Source organism: Moschus berezovskii, chromosome 26 (assembly GCF_049115385.1).
Source record: "Moschus berezovskii isolate FMDL1 chromosome 26, NW_MosBer_1.0, whole genome shotgun sequence".
Classification (NCBI taxonomy): domain Eukaryota; kingdom Metazoa; phylum Chordata; class Mammalia; order Artiodactyla; family Moschidae; genus Moschus; species Moschus berezovskii.
Genome location: NC_142485.1, coordinates 45,247,309 through 45,262,064, shown reverse-complemented (window position 1 = coordinate 45,262,064; position 14,756 = coordinate 45,247,309). Strand labels below are relative to the sequence as shown.

General features: G+C 38.5%; 2 pseudogenes; one reads left to right on the top strand and one right to left on the bottom strand.

The window, feature by feature from the left end:
- LOC129557401 (frizzled-3-like) overlaps window positions 1-14,756 on the top strand; it is a 929,688-nt pseudogene that overhangs the window by 415,020 nt on the left and 499,912 nt on the right.
- LOC148773788 (olfactory receptor 4C12-like) lies at window positions 12,562-13,743 on the bottom strand (annotated as a pseudogene).

Genomic DNA, 14,756 nt, shown 5'->3' with positions numbered 1-14,756 from the left:
TTGCATATAAGTTAAATAAGCAGGGTGGCAGTATACAGCCTTAACATACTCTTTTCCCTATTTGGAACCAGTCTGTTGTTTCATGTCCGGTTCTAACTGTTGCCTCTTGACCTGCATACAGCTTTCTCAGGAGGCAGGTCAGGTGGTCTGGTATTCCCATCTCTTTCAGAATTTTCCACAGTTTGTTATAATCCACACTGTCAAAGACTTTGTCATAGTCAATAAAGCAGAAATAGATGTTTTCCTAGAACTCTCTTGCTTTTTCCGTGATCTAGCGGATGTGACAATTTGATCTCTGGTTCCTCTGCCTTTTCTAAAACCAGCTTGAACATCTCGAAGTTCATGGTTCATGTATTATTTAAGCCTGGCTTGGAGAATTTTGAGCATGACTTTACTAGCATGTGAAATGAGAGCGATTGTGCAGTAGTTTGAGCATTCTTTGGAATTGCCTTTCTTAGGGATTGCAATGAAAACTGACCTTTTCCAGTCCTGTGGCCACTGCTGAGATTTCCAAATTTCCTGGCATATTAAGTGCAGCACTTTCACAGCATCAGATTTGAAATAGCTCACCTGGAATTAGACAGTGTACATAACTTGCTCAAAGCCTGTTGATGCCTATGTGATGGTGATACTTCAGCTCACTGACCACAGCCCCTCCACAAATTTTACACCCTGTCTCACAAAACTGTCATGAAAATCTGAGGAAACAAGAGACATAAGAATGTTTGGAGAGCACTCTCCAAATATTCATTATGATTACCTTCCATTCCTATAAGTTCCTGGCCTCCCCATGTTCATGGCATTTGTTAAACTAATCCATTACACTCATCTTTCTGCCTCACATCATCACCCAAATCTCCTTCACCTGTTATTCTGGATATTTGCTATGTGTATCTGTTAGCTTGCATATCAGAAGTAATTAATTTATCTCCTTACTTAGCTAATTTTTTTAAAAAAGATTAATGCTTATAAAATAAATTTTAAAAATGATGCAGCAAAAAATTGAAGGTCTTTCTTAATAAACATTTAACCAGTACATCAGATTTTTTAAGATATTTTTTTAAGAAATATCAAATTTTCCAAATAAATTTATTTATAATGAAGGAAAATATACTATACAGTCCATGGAATTATATAGGCCAGGATACTGGATTTGTTTCTCTTCTCCAGGAGATCTTCCCAAGCCAGAGATGGAAGCTGCACCTCTTGGGTCTCCTTCCCTGGCAGGCTGATTCTTTGGAACCAACATCACCTGGGTCTGTTACATACTGAATTGACTGAAGGGTATCAGCTTAATCCCTCCTGAACACTTCAGTTCAGTTCAGTTCAGTTCAGTCATTCAGTCACGTCTGACTCTCCGCGACCCCATGAATCACAGCACGCCAGGCCTTCCTGTCCATCACCGACTCCTGGAGTCCACTCAAACTCATGTCCATCGAGTTGGTGATGCCATCCAGCCATCTCATTCTCTATCGTCCCCTTCTCCTCCCGCCCCCAAACTTTCCCAGCATCAGAGTCTTTTCCAGTGAGTCAACTCATCGCATGAGGTGGCCAAAGTTTTGCAGTTTCAGCTTTAGGCAAGATGTAAATTTCTGAACTGACTTTAAAAGAAATCTTCAAAAGAAACTTGTTTCCTAAAACACTCTTCTAGCCAGAAGTAGAATATTTACAATTAAATAATTTATTTTCATAAATTGTAAAAACAAGACATGCCCTGTGAGGAATAGCTTAAATAGATAGATAGATAGAAAAGTTAAAGTCAAAAACTCTCTCCCAACCATAAGCACTCACTCATTTGATCTTCTATGAACAGTAAATGTTCCTAAGATATGCATTTGTATTTGGTATATATATCATCATTGATGTGTTTTACTCTATATGAACATGTACCAAATATAATAATTCACTTGAAATTCTAATTTACAGCTTGTGTGAGCATTATCTGTCAATATTGATGAATTTTCCTTGATTCTAATTGTTACATATTATTCCATTTCATTGTTAGAATATAATCCATTTAGTCCATTTTTGCTTGAAATTTATTTCAGTTTTAATATTTTGCCTTACACACAGATACACAATGAACACCACTTACAGACATCTTCACATTTCTGTTGGAGAAATCTATGTCATTATCAAAATAAAAAATACACATACGTTTACATTTGACAGATTTGGTAGCATTGTTCTCAAAATCCTGAAGTATCTTTTATTCCCCAAAATAGTATATTAAAAATGAATTATCCCCACAGATTTTCCATCACTGAATATTAGGAACCTTGAATATATTAAAAATAATGATGCAGAAAATCATCTCATTTTAATTTGAATTTGGTTAATCATTCAATCTTAGAATCTCATTGGTGATACAAACAGCAAATATTAGTCTCCAGAGTTAAAGCTGTGGTGTGTGCCTGTGAACTCATTCATTCAGTCATGTTCAACTCTTTTGCGACCCCAGGACTGTAGCCCGCCAGGTTCCTCTGTCCATAGAATTTGCCAGGCAAAAATATTGTAGTGGGTTGCCATTTCCTCCTGCAAGGTATCTTCCCAACACAGAGATCGAAACCATGTCTCCTGCATTATCAAGCAGACTCTACCCTTGAGCCACCAGGGAAGCCCAAATTAAAACGATATAATATCTATATAGAGATATATGATCTATGCATGCTAAGTCACTTCAGTTATGTCGAACTCTTTGTGACCCCATGGACTGTAGCCTGCCAGCTCCTCTGTCCATGGGATTCTCCAGGCAACAATACTGGAGTGGGTTGCCATGCCCTCCTCCAGGGGATCTTCCTGATGTAGTGACAGAAGCTGTCTCCTGCGGCTCCTGCATTACAGGCAGATTCTTTACCACTGAGTCATCATCTATATGCATATCTAAATCAAACTAATAATAAATTATTTAGTATATTCTGTATATCAGGTATTTTGCTATTACTTAATATATGTTCTCTCACTTAGTCCTCACATCTATGATGAGACACGTTGTATGACTGAGATAAAGCCAAATGATTAATTTGCTTAAGGGTATACCACCTCATGAGACGAGTTGACTCACTGGAAAAGACTCTGATGCTGGGAAATGTTGGGGGCGGGAGGAGAAGGGGACGACAGAGAATGAGATGGCTGGATGGCATCACCTACTCTGTGGACATGAGTTTGAGTGAACTCCGGGAGTTGGTGATGGACAGGAAGGCCTGGCTTGCTGTGATTCATGGGGTCAAGGAGAGTCGGACACGACTGAGAGACTGAACTGAACTAAACAGATAAAGTCAGTAATAAACAAAGCCTGGATATGAATCCAAGAAGCCAACTCTAAGTTGATATGTGTTTCTTGTGTCTGAGTTTCTCATGGAGCTTAATGATTTATTCAATAAAATCTTGGATAACAGAAAGTGATAGCAAGGCATTTAGGGAGAGCCTCTGGGTCATCATTTTTAAGGAGCAACAATGTCCTCTGTTTCTTAGAAGACTCATGCCTAGCACAGGCATCATCAACGGACTGTCTCTAATGAAGGACTTTAAAAGGATTATTTCTGTCCCTAAGTCTTCCTTCCTTCACTTGCTTTCCTTGAAAGAGGAATAGACATGTAATTATATGCAGCAGCTTAACTTGGATAGAAATTAAAATATCATTGTAGATACAAAAACTAATGCTTTCTTGAAATGACTTTAGAAGCAGGGGTCTTCAACCCTGAACAACTGTTTGCTTCACCCTCAGGACCAATGCAGACATCACCCTTATAGGCAGAGCTCCTCAGAAATAAATGTCTGTGTTTTAATGTTAAATACAAATTTGTATTAATTTGTTATATACAAATTAAATATGTCTTATTTATATATCTATAAATTTAATATATGTATTTAAAAAACTAGAATCAATAATTTATCAAAACAGAAAGAAACACATACTAAATAAGGTCTTTGTCAAAGGTGACTAATAGAAAAAGAAAGGCAGTTAGTACAAGAGGAACAAAGAAATATATCTATGTATATGCACCTATATATTGCTTATACAATACATATACACACAGAATTTGCTTGAAAGAAGGGAAATGCAATCTGTCTAAAATTATCCTATATGTACCAGCTACTCCCATTCCTCCCTTTTCTAAGACAAGCCACTGACATGTAAACACACAATTTATTTGCTAATTTCATGAAGTGGATAGAGATCAAAAGGGCAGACACTTAAGTTCTGGTAATTTGCCCACAGAGTTTAAAGTAAATTAAGCTAAAAATTGTTGATAACTCAAGACTTTTCAACCTTAGGCTAAGTTTTTTGTTGTTTTTTTTTTTTTTTTTAATACAGACAAAACAGGTTAGCAACTGACATCTTAAATAAAATTGTGTATGTATATGATTCAGTAATTTCAGTGACCTCAAAACTAATTCAAATTAATAAGACCATGTTTAATACTCAAAAAAGTTGTTAAAATCATCTCCAAAACTCAATTTCTTGTCATCTGTCTAATTACATGATGATCTCTGTAACTAGAAGGCAGAGAGTGTGTGAGTAATTTTCTAAGATCATGTCAGAGTAATCAAAAGTCTGGCTCCATCCAGGATATACTTACATGAAGTTTTCTCTACAAAGGTCTAGAAATCATGATGCATTATAGTTGCAACTTAGAAAATTCAAGTGTGGAATGAAGTAAATCAGGATCACACTGGAAGCAAATCATCCAATCAGTCAATGGGAGGTAATTTTGATAGGACCAGAGTTTCTAGTGATTTTGAAAAACACATTTAAAACATATCTGAATGTCTAAGGATTTATCTAGGAAACAACCTCTGTGGATAGGAGCAGAATTTAAATATGAAAGCTTTCTAAAAAGGCAGCCAGATATAAACACTTTGCAAAATCATTCATGGAACTGCCTGCCATTTAGCTATATTTGAGTTTAATTTGTAAACAGTTTCCAATACATATATTAGAAAAAAACATCACTACTAAGACATTTTCCTTTGGGTAATAGACTCAGATTAAAGAGAACAAAGTGTTATTTTCAAATGACACAGGATTTCAAAAAGTGTAGACTTGCATCAATTCAACCGCACTGCTTTGAGGCTCTGTCTCCACTGACTGAGGCGCTAATCACCATACCAATGAATTACCATCCACCCTTGCAATGGCCCACATTTCCCAGGAGTGGAGCCTCACTGGAGCTAGGCCAAACTGATGCTCCAAAAACACACAACCAGATTATGGTGGCTGATAACTATAGAACTTAGATTAACTAAGTTCTCTTCTTCAGTAGAAGAATAACTGCACAATGATTCATCTCCCTGGTAACAGACATGAAGAAAAGTCAGTAGGACTTATTCTTGATCACCTTGCTAGCCCCAGGGCTGAATTTTTCCATCACCTGATCTGGAGTTCTCTGTATCTTTTAAGACTGTCATTAAAATGCTATCACATCTAACTGCCACAATAAAGCATTTACAAATATTCCTCAGCAAGAAAAAAGAAAGTCTAAATTCTTTCACACTCCTTAAAAATTGGTATTCTCAAATAGCATGTTTAAAATTTAAAAATATTTGGGGTTAGGGCCATTATTCTTTTTCTACTATTAATAATTAAAAAAAAAATCAGTATCCTACATTTGCAACACACCTCACAGACTATAACTGGTCCAATAAATATGGTTGACCACACTCTCAGAAGTCTCCAGAGAAGCAAGAGTCTCTCAGTTTTACTGAAGGTCAGGTGATGGGCCAACCTCTGCTTGGATTAATTTTCCTAACATTCTAAAGTTACTCCATGCTCTCATCTAACAATGTAGACATGAGTTAGGGTAACTTGGACTTCCCATATGGCTCATATGGTAAAGAATCTACCTGCAATTCAGGAGACCCATGTTCTATCCCTGTGTTAGGAAGATCCCCTGGAGAAGGGCATGGCAACCCACTCCAGTATACCTGCCTGGAGAATCCACATGGACAGAGGATCCTGGCAGGTGACAGTCCATGGGATTGCAAAGAGTTGGACACGACTGAGTGACTAAGAACAGCATGCGGCACAGGGCAGCTTTGTACAATTTTCTTTTTCACTATTACCCCCCCAAAAGTTATTTTGTTGGATGTTTCATTTCCTTAATCACTTTATCTTCTGAAATAGGAATGCCACAAATTTGCTATCTTTTTATGTGATATATGTAAGTCTGTGCATTATGTATAAAAACAGTAAAAAATGTTCATCCCCTAAGAAACGATTTTTACTTCCTTGGGAAAGATAGGGCCCTCATTTCAAATGCATATTTTTAAATAACTTGCTTATTTTTTTTTAATGGAAGGAGGATAGTATGGTTATTTAAGCTCTGAATAAACTGAAATTTTAGCTGTGCTTCAAACAACTGCACAAATCTATATGCAATTTTTTTATCTGCTACATCACCCTCTCATAAAACTTTCTTCATATTACCCATTACTAACAAAATTTTATTTTTCATTTCTTTCAGTTCAGTTAAGTTCAGTTCAGTCGCTCAGTCGTGTCTGACTCTCCACGACCCCATGAATCACAGCACGCCAGGCCTCCCTATCCATCACCAACTCCCGGAGTTCACTCAAACTCATGTCCACAGAGTCGGTGATGCCATCCAGCCATCTCATTCTCGGTCGTCCCCTTCTCCTCCCGCCCCCAACCTTTCCCAGCATCAGTCTTTTCCAGTGAGTCAACTCGTCGCATGAGGTGGCCAAAGTACTGCAGTTTCAGCTTTAGCATCAGTCTTTCCAATGAACACCCAGGATCGATCTCCCTTAGAATGGACTGGTTGGATCTCCTTGCGGTACAAGGGACTCTCAAGAGTCTTCTCCAACACCACAGTTCAAAAGCATCAATTCTTCGGTGATCAGCTTTCTTCACAGTTTCATTTCTTTACTTGCTTATTATTTACTTATTCACCACTGGAATTAGTTCCTCACAAATACAACCCTATATGTATTATTCAATGTCGTATACCTAAATCCTACAGCTTTTTTCCCCCCACTGTAGGCACTGAACAATATTTTTTGAATGAATTCAATTTCTAATTTTCCTAAGCTTAATTGACCATGAAGCCATTTATCCAGTAATAAATGTTAGCATTGTGGGATAACAATGGCAAAAGCCCTATAGAAATAACACCTGTTTAGCTCCTCAGGGTGCCACCCTCATGCCCAAACTCAGTATCAAGTTTTATTTTTTCCTCCAAATATCTTTCACCAAAGTGCCACTTTCTTTGAAATTCAACCATTTGAATTTCATGTCTTGAGCCGACTATATTTCACTTTTCATGATGCCCATGAAGGGTATCATATCTTCAAAGATGAGACCATCAGGTGGCTTCTCTCTAACAAAAGTGGAATCAAGAAAGTGCAAGTCGCCTGAGGAATGAAGGCCAAAGGAGAGCTGAGAGAGGACAGTGTCTCTGCCCCACCAAAAGGGAAAAAGTCTCAGTGGCAGTATCCACAATGCAGCAAATGATCATATCTGTGTTTTGATATTTTCACGTCATGGCAAGAAGGACTACTGTTGTCAGGTGAGAAGAGAGGAAGGAAACAAAGTCTAAAAGTCTTAACGTGTGGCTTACCTTCACTGAGTCATATATTTTTCTATTAAATGCAGTAAAATCCTCCTTAATTACACTTGTTGCTTAATTATATAAAGAACCTATGAAAATGTATGCCTTAAAGTTATGTTAGTTGTTCAGTCATGTCCAACTCTTTGTAAACCCATGGACTATAGCCCACCAGCCTCCTATGTCCATGGAATTTCCCAGGCAAGAATATTGGAATGTGTTGCCATTCCTTTCTCCAGGAGATATTCCTGACCTAGTGATCAAACATGCATCTCTTATGTAAATGGTGTTAGTCTTCATGTATATGGTTTATTAATTTTACTAAAAGTCTTATTATTAAGGTAAACCTTAAATTAGCTGTCAATTTATGTTTAAATATAAATTAAAATTGTTATTGCTAATTAATTCAAATTTTATAAGCTCAGCCATGAATTCAGGTTCAATACAGCAAGTACTTCAGTGTTACCACTTTGCAGAGGGAGAGTCTTCTTCAGTTACCGGTTATTAAAAAGATATATATATTCACTTAAATGTTCACTTTTCTATTCTAGCATGTTGGTATGAAAGTTTCAAACTCTAACTCAAACCTTTTCACTAGACTGTATATAGATAGATAGTTTCACTATATTTGATTGGTTTCATCAGGAAAACAAGAAGGGGAAGGGAGAGAAAAGCCTTCTAGTTGGCCTTCAACAATAGAGAACTCACTTTCCTCATTTAATGCCTAATAATTTCACTAAAAGTCCAGATTAAAATAATGTATCCGTATACAATGATCCACATATTTGTCTCATTAATTTTAAGGAAACATACTTGCATGCTTATATGTTTTATTTATTTTTTTAATTGGAAATAATTAGGTCGCTGTTAGTCTTCAAGAGATATTCTTGATAATGAGTATGAAGGGACATATACCTTAAACTTTCTCACAAGCCAGCAAGTCTCCAATTGAGAATGCCAGATAGCCTTATATTTCCATCTTCAGCTCTGAAACCTTCTAAGTTTTCTGTTGACAGTTTATAATATACACCTCATTAAACTTCTCACCCCTCCAGCAAGCCCTTCAAATAGCCCTATTGGTCTTAGGTTTCCTCTTCAGATCCTCCCTTTAGTCTTAAAGTAGAAGCAATATTTATTCAAGAGTTTCCCCATTCTTATCCCAGGATTATGCTCAGCTAATCTCTAATAGTCACAAGACAAAATGAATCACATATTATTTAAGTCTAGACTCTTGAAATGCTTAATTATCATTATCAATTGTAAACTTGAAAGCTTTGGTACATATACACAATGGAGTATTTTTCAGCCATCAAAAAGAATGCATTTGAATCAGTTTTAATGAGGTGGATGAAATTGGAGCCGATTATACAGAGTGAAGTAAGCCAGAAAGAAGAACATTTTAACAGCTTAACGGGCTTCCCAGGTGGACCGCTTAGATCCCTGGGTTTAGAAGATCCCCTGGAGGAGGGCTAGGCAAACCAGTCCAGTATTCTTCCCTGGTGAATCCCAGGAACAGAGGAGCCTGGCAGGCTACAGTCCTTTGGGTCACTGAATATCAACACTAGTACTCGACTTCACTAACTGAAAGAAATAGAAGATTTTTGCTTTTCTGAGAAAAAAACAAATCTGTTACCATACTAACATTGACCTTTTGTAAAAGTGAGTTGGCATAACTCACTATGCCAAAGTGGGAAAAAAAAAAGAGAAAAAAAATTGTAATGTTGAAATATGTTGCTACATGTGAGAATAGGCTGCGACAGATTTAACCTATCTTCTTGAAGGACATAGGCTTTCCTTATAGTTCAGTTGGTAGAGAATCTGCCTGCAATGCAGGAGACCTCCGTTCAATTTCTGGATCAGGAAGATCCCCTGGAGAAGGGATAGGCTACCCACCCCAATATTCTTGGGCTTCCCCTCTGGCTCAGCTGGTAAAAAATCTGCCTGCAATGCAGGAGACCTGGGTTTGATTCCTGAGTTGGGAAGACCCCCTGGAGATGGGAAAGGCTACCCATTCCAGTATTCTGGTCTGGAGAAATCCATGGACAGTTCACGGGGTCAGAAAAAGTCAGACATGACTGAGAAACAAAGCAAATCATTAAGACTGCAGATATTTGCCTCATCTGTAGACTCAAACATACCACAGACAGCAATGTTTCATTTTAAAGAACATAAGACTGAGTTTGAAAGACCTGAATTGGAAATTCATCGCTGAAACTTTTGAAAGGAAGCTGGATTCCAGTGTAATATTTCCTGACACATTAATGAGGGAAACACATGTGATGTGAAGAAAGAGAACCTCTCTTGGCTTCAATTTGTTCTCTGGAAAATGGAGATAATAATAACGAAACTACCAGCTTTAGGATGTAGATGAATCAACTGGTGTCTGAGGGATAATAAAATGATCATGTGATGTAAATACATTTATCAGACCTAGAGAGCAATAGCTTTAGAACATAAACATATACCTTTTGCTGAAATTTAACAAAAGGTGTTTACCCCCCCAAAAAAAATCTTCAAAGACCCAGACAATCATAATGGTGAAAAAACTCACCTAGAGCCAGACATCCTGGAATGTGAAGTCAAGTGGGCCTTAGGAAACATCACTGCAAACAAAGCTAGAGGAAGTTATGGAATTCCAGTTGAGCTATTTCAAATCCTGAAAGATGATGCTGTGAAAGTGCTGCACTCAATATGCCAGCAAATTTGGTAAGCTCATCAGTGGCCACAGGACTGGAAAAGGTCAGATTTCATTCCAATCCCTAAGAAAGGCAATGCCAAAGGATGTTCAGACTATTGCACAGTTGCACTCATCTCACACGCTAGCAAGTAATGCTCAAAATTCTCCAAGCCAGGCTTCAGCAATATGTGAATCATGAACTTCCAGATGTTCAAGCTGGTTTTCAACAAGGCAGAGAAACAAGAGATCAAATTTCCAACATCTGCTGGATTATCAAAAGAGCAAGAGAGTTCGAGAAAAACATCTATTTCTCCTTTATTGACTATGCCAAAGCTTTTGACTGTATGGATCACAATAAATTGTGGAAAATTCTGAAAGAGATGGGAATACCAGACCACCTGAACTGCCTTTTGAGAAATCTGTAAGCAGGTCAGGAAGCAATGGTTAGAACTGGTCAACGAACAACAGACTGGTTCCGAATAGGAAAAGGAGTACATTAAGGTTTTATATTGTCACCCAGCTTATTTAACTTATATACCGAGTATGTCATGAGAAATGCTGGGTTTGATGAAGCACAAGCTGTAAACAAGATTGCTGGGAGAAATGTCAATAACCTCAGATATGCAGATGACACCACCCTTATGGCAGAAAGTGATGAAGAACTAAAGAGCCCCTTGATGAAAGTGAAAGAGGAAAGTTAAAAAGTTGGCTTAAAACTCAACATTCAGGAAACTAAGATCATGGCATCTGGTCCCATCACTTCATGGCAAATAGAGGGAGCAACAGTGAAAACAATGGCAGACTTTACTTTTTAGGGGGCTCTAAAATCACTACAGATAGTGACTGCAGCCATGAAATAAAAAGACTCTTACTCCTTGGGAGAAAAGATATGACCAACATAGACAGCATATTAAAAAGCAGAGATGTTACTTTGCTGACAAAGGTGCACCTAGTCAAGACTGGATTTTTCAGTAGTCATGTATGGATGTGAGAGTTGGACTATAAAGAAAGTTGAATGTCGAAGAATTGAATATTTTGAACTGTGGTGTTGGAGAAGACTCTTGAGAGTCCCTTGGGCTGCAAGGAGATCCAACCAGTCCATCTTAAAGGAAATCAGCCCTGAATATTCATTGGAAAGACTGATGTTGAAGCTGAAACTCCAGTATTTTGGCCACCTGATGCAAAAAGCTGACTCATTTGCAAAGACCTTAATGCTGGCAAAGATTGAAGGCGCGAGGAGAAGGGGACGACAGAGGATAGGATGGTTGGATGGCATCACTGATTCAATGAACATAGTCTGGGAAAACTCTGGGAGTTGGTGATGGACAGTGAGGCCTGGTGTGCTTCAGTCCTTGGGGTCGCAAAGAGTCTGATGTGAATGAGCGACTCTACTGAACTGAACCCCCCATCCCAGTTTCAAATAGCTCAAGAACTGATACAGAAAAAGAAAATATTTCCTTCAGATTCAAGAAAAACTGTGATATTTAAAGATATTTAAGAGTAAATGAAGAGTAATTTCAAAATTTTAGCTTAGATTTTGTGCTAATAAAATAATTAGGTTGTAAATTATTATTTCCTCCTTTTGTGGGTGTTTCTCTTGTTGAATTTCATAAATTAACAGAAAAAAATTAGCATTGAGTTTTTCACTCACCATCTCTCCCTTTCCCATGTATTTATCAAAAATTTTCTTTTAGTGGATTTATGAAAGCCTAAGAAAAAAACAGGCTTCCCTGGTGGCTCAGAGGTTAAAGCGTCTGCCTCCAATGCGAGAGACCCGGGTTCGATCCCTGGGTCGGGAAGATCCCCTGGAGAAGAAAATGGTAACCCACTCCAGTATTCTTGCCTGGAGAATCCCATGGATGGAGAAACCTGGTAGGCTACAGTCCACGGGGTCGCATAGAGTTGGACACGACTGAGCGACGGAACGGAACGGAAGAAAAAACAGGGATTCTAACATGAACATCCTATGGAAAAATAAATTTTATACATGTAACATATGTGAGAATTTGGAAAAACATCAATAAAACACTGGAGACTAATATACTATACAATTATCAAACTAGGAGTTTATTGTTGTTCTTTCAGTTAAGTATTCTGAAACTATGCATGTGAATATTGAAGCCTTGACAGGGCAGTTTAAAAGTTATCAAAATGCTAAATAAATACCAATCTGTTAGTAAATATTCAACAAATATTATTTTATAAGCCTTTCTCTTTCATCAATGATCTGTAAAATTTATTAACTTTTTTTTACAATGTAAAACAGATGTAATCCTTCCTATGTATATAAATAATCACTTTCTTGACATCATGAATATCCTAAGTGACTGTCTTCATCAACAGATTTCTTATAGCTTTTTTCACTTCTGTGTTTCTCACTGTGTAGATGATAGGATTTAACGTGGGATAGAGGACTGCAAAGAACATAGTCACCCACTTGTCCACAGGCTAAATGGTCACAGGATGTGTGTAGGTGAATACACAAGGACAAAAAAAGAGCACCACTACTATAAAGTGGGAGCCACATGTAGAGAGGGTTTTTGCCATCCTTCAAAGCCATGGGATTTCAAGGAGCTCAAGATAGCTATGTAGGAGGTGACTAGGATGCTAAAGCTGAAACTCCAATACTTTGGCCACCTCATGCAAAGAGTTGACTCACTGGAAAAGACTATGATGCTGGAAGGGATTGAGGGCGGGAGGAGAAGGGGATGACAGAGAGTGAGATGGCTGGATGGCATCACCAACTCGATGGACAAGAGTCTGAGTGAACTCCGGGAGTTGATGATGGACAGGGAGGCCTGGCGTGCTGTGATTAATGGGGTCACAAAAAGTCAGACATGACTGAGGAACTGAACTGAACTGAGGATGACAAAAAGAAGCAAACACATGCCACCACTGTTGGCTGCTACCACTATTCCCAGCCTATAGGTGTCACTGAAGGCAAGTTTCAACAGTGAGAAGAAATCCCACAAAGTGGTCAATGACATTGGGACCACAGAAAGTCACGTCAACCATAAAGAGAATCTGCACGGCGGCGTGAAGGATGACCCCAGCCCAGGCCACCACCGGGAGCTGGCAGAGCCCCTGTCACGTGATGGGCGTGTGGTGTAGAGGCTTGCAGATGGCCAAGCGGCTGTCACAGGCCATGGCAGTGAGGACGATCACCTCTGATCCTCCTATGAAGTGCTCCAAGAAGAGCTGAGTTTGGCAGCCACCCCAGGAGATGGTTCTCCTCTGGTGCAACAGATCAATTATCATTTGGGGTGTGCTCACAGAGGTGAAGGAAGAGTCTAATAAGGCCAAGTGAGTGAGAAAGAAGTACATAGGAGCAGAAAGTGTGGGGCTGAGGGAGATGGTGAGGACAATGAGCAGGTTGGCCAACACAGTAAACAGAAAGATTAACAAAAAGACAATGAAGAGTATTTTCTGCAGGTGTGGATTCTGTGTGAGTCCCAAGAGAACAAATTCAGTCACTTTGTTGGGAGGCCTGAGGACATCCATTCAGCAAGTAATACCTTCCTGAGCCCTTATTACCTACAGAGAATAAAGAATGATACTTGTTAGTCATGAAAACATTGTGATCTCACTGTCTCAGGATAAAAAGAGTGCAGTCATGGTGACTGTGGAGCATATCCTTGGTAATTTGCCCCAGTTCTCCTTTCAAGTCTTTCTTATATCTTTCCATGCTGCTTTCCATTTCTTCAAGCACTCAGAGCTTGTCACCTGTAAAACATTTCTAAGACAACATCTGAGGTTATAATTTACTGATAAAGTACTGGGTTGTCTCCATGAGATCTGGATTCTCCTAGTGGTTTCAACTCTATGTGACTGTACAGTCATCTAAGTGCTCCAAATTTCCATGAATTCTGTGTCTGTGAGGCTACCGAGTGTAATTTTCAGATGTGTCTTATAAGCTGAGAAGTGCAACACACAAGTAAGAATTGTTTCCTCTTGCATGAAAATTTAGATTTGAAATATCACATCTGTGGAAAGAAAAACCATGATCAACAATTGTCTGTCATAAACAGGGAGTTTAGGGAAGTGTACATAAGTCCTTGGACACAAAAACTCACTGGTACCTACCAAAACACATTAGCTATTGAGGTGTGTTTCATCATTGTCCCTACCATAGTGGATGGCATCATATCTACAGTGTCTGAAACCTATTAAGTGATGAGCGTTTGACACTGATTTGCCATCTTCCAAGGATCAGCATATGCCTCCTTCTCCAAATCATGATCTCAGATGAAATTCAAGTGTTCTCTTCCTTTGGGTCTGTTCATCTATAATCTCTCTACTTTATGAGAAAATTAAATAGACATTTGAAAGGAAGGTGCATTCCAGTTTGATAGTTTCTGAGTGAAAAAGTTGGTTTAAAACTCAACATTCAGAAAAGTAAGATTATGGTATCTGGTCCCAACACTTCATGGCAAATAGTTGGGGAAACAGTGACAGAATTTATTTTGGGGGGGCTCCAAAATCACTGCAGATGGTGACAGCAGCCATGAAATTAA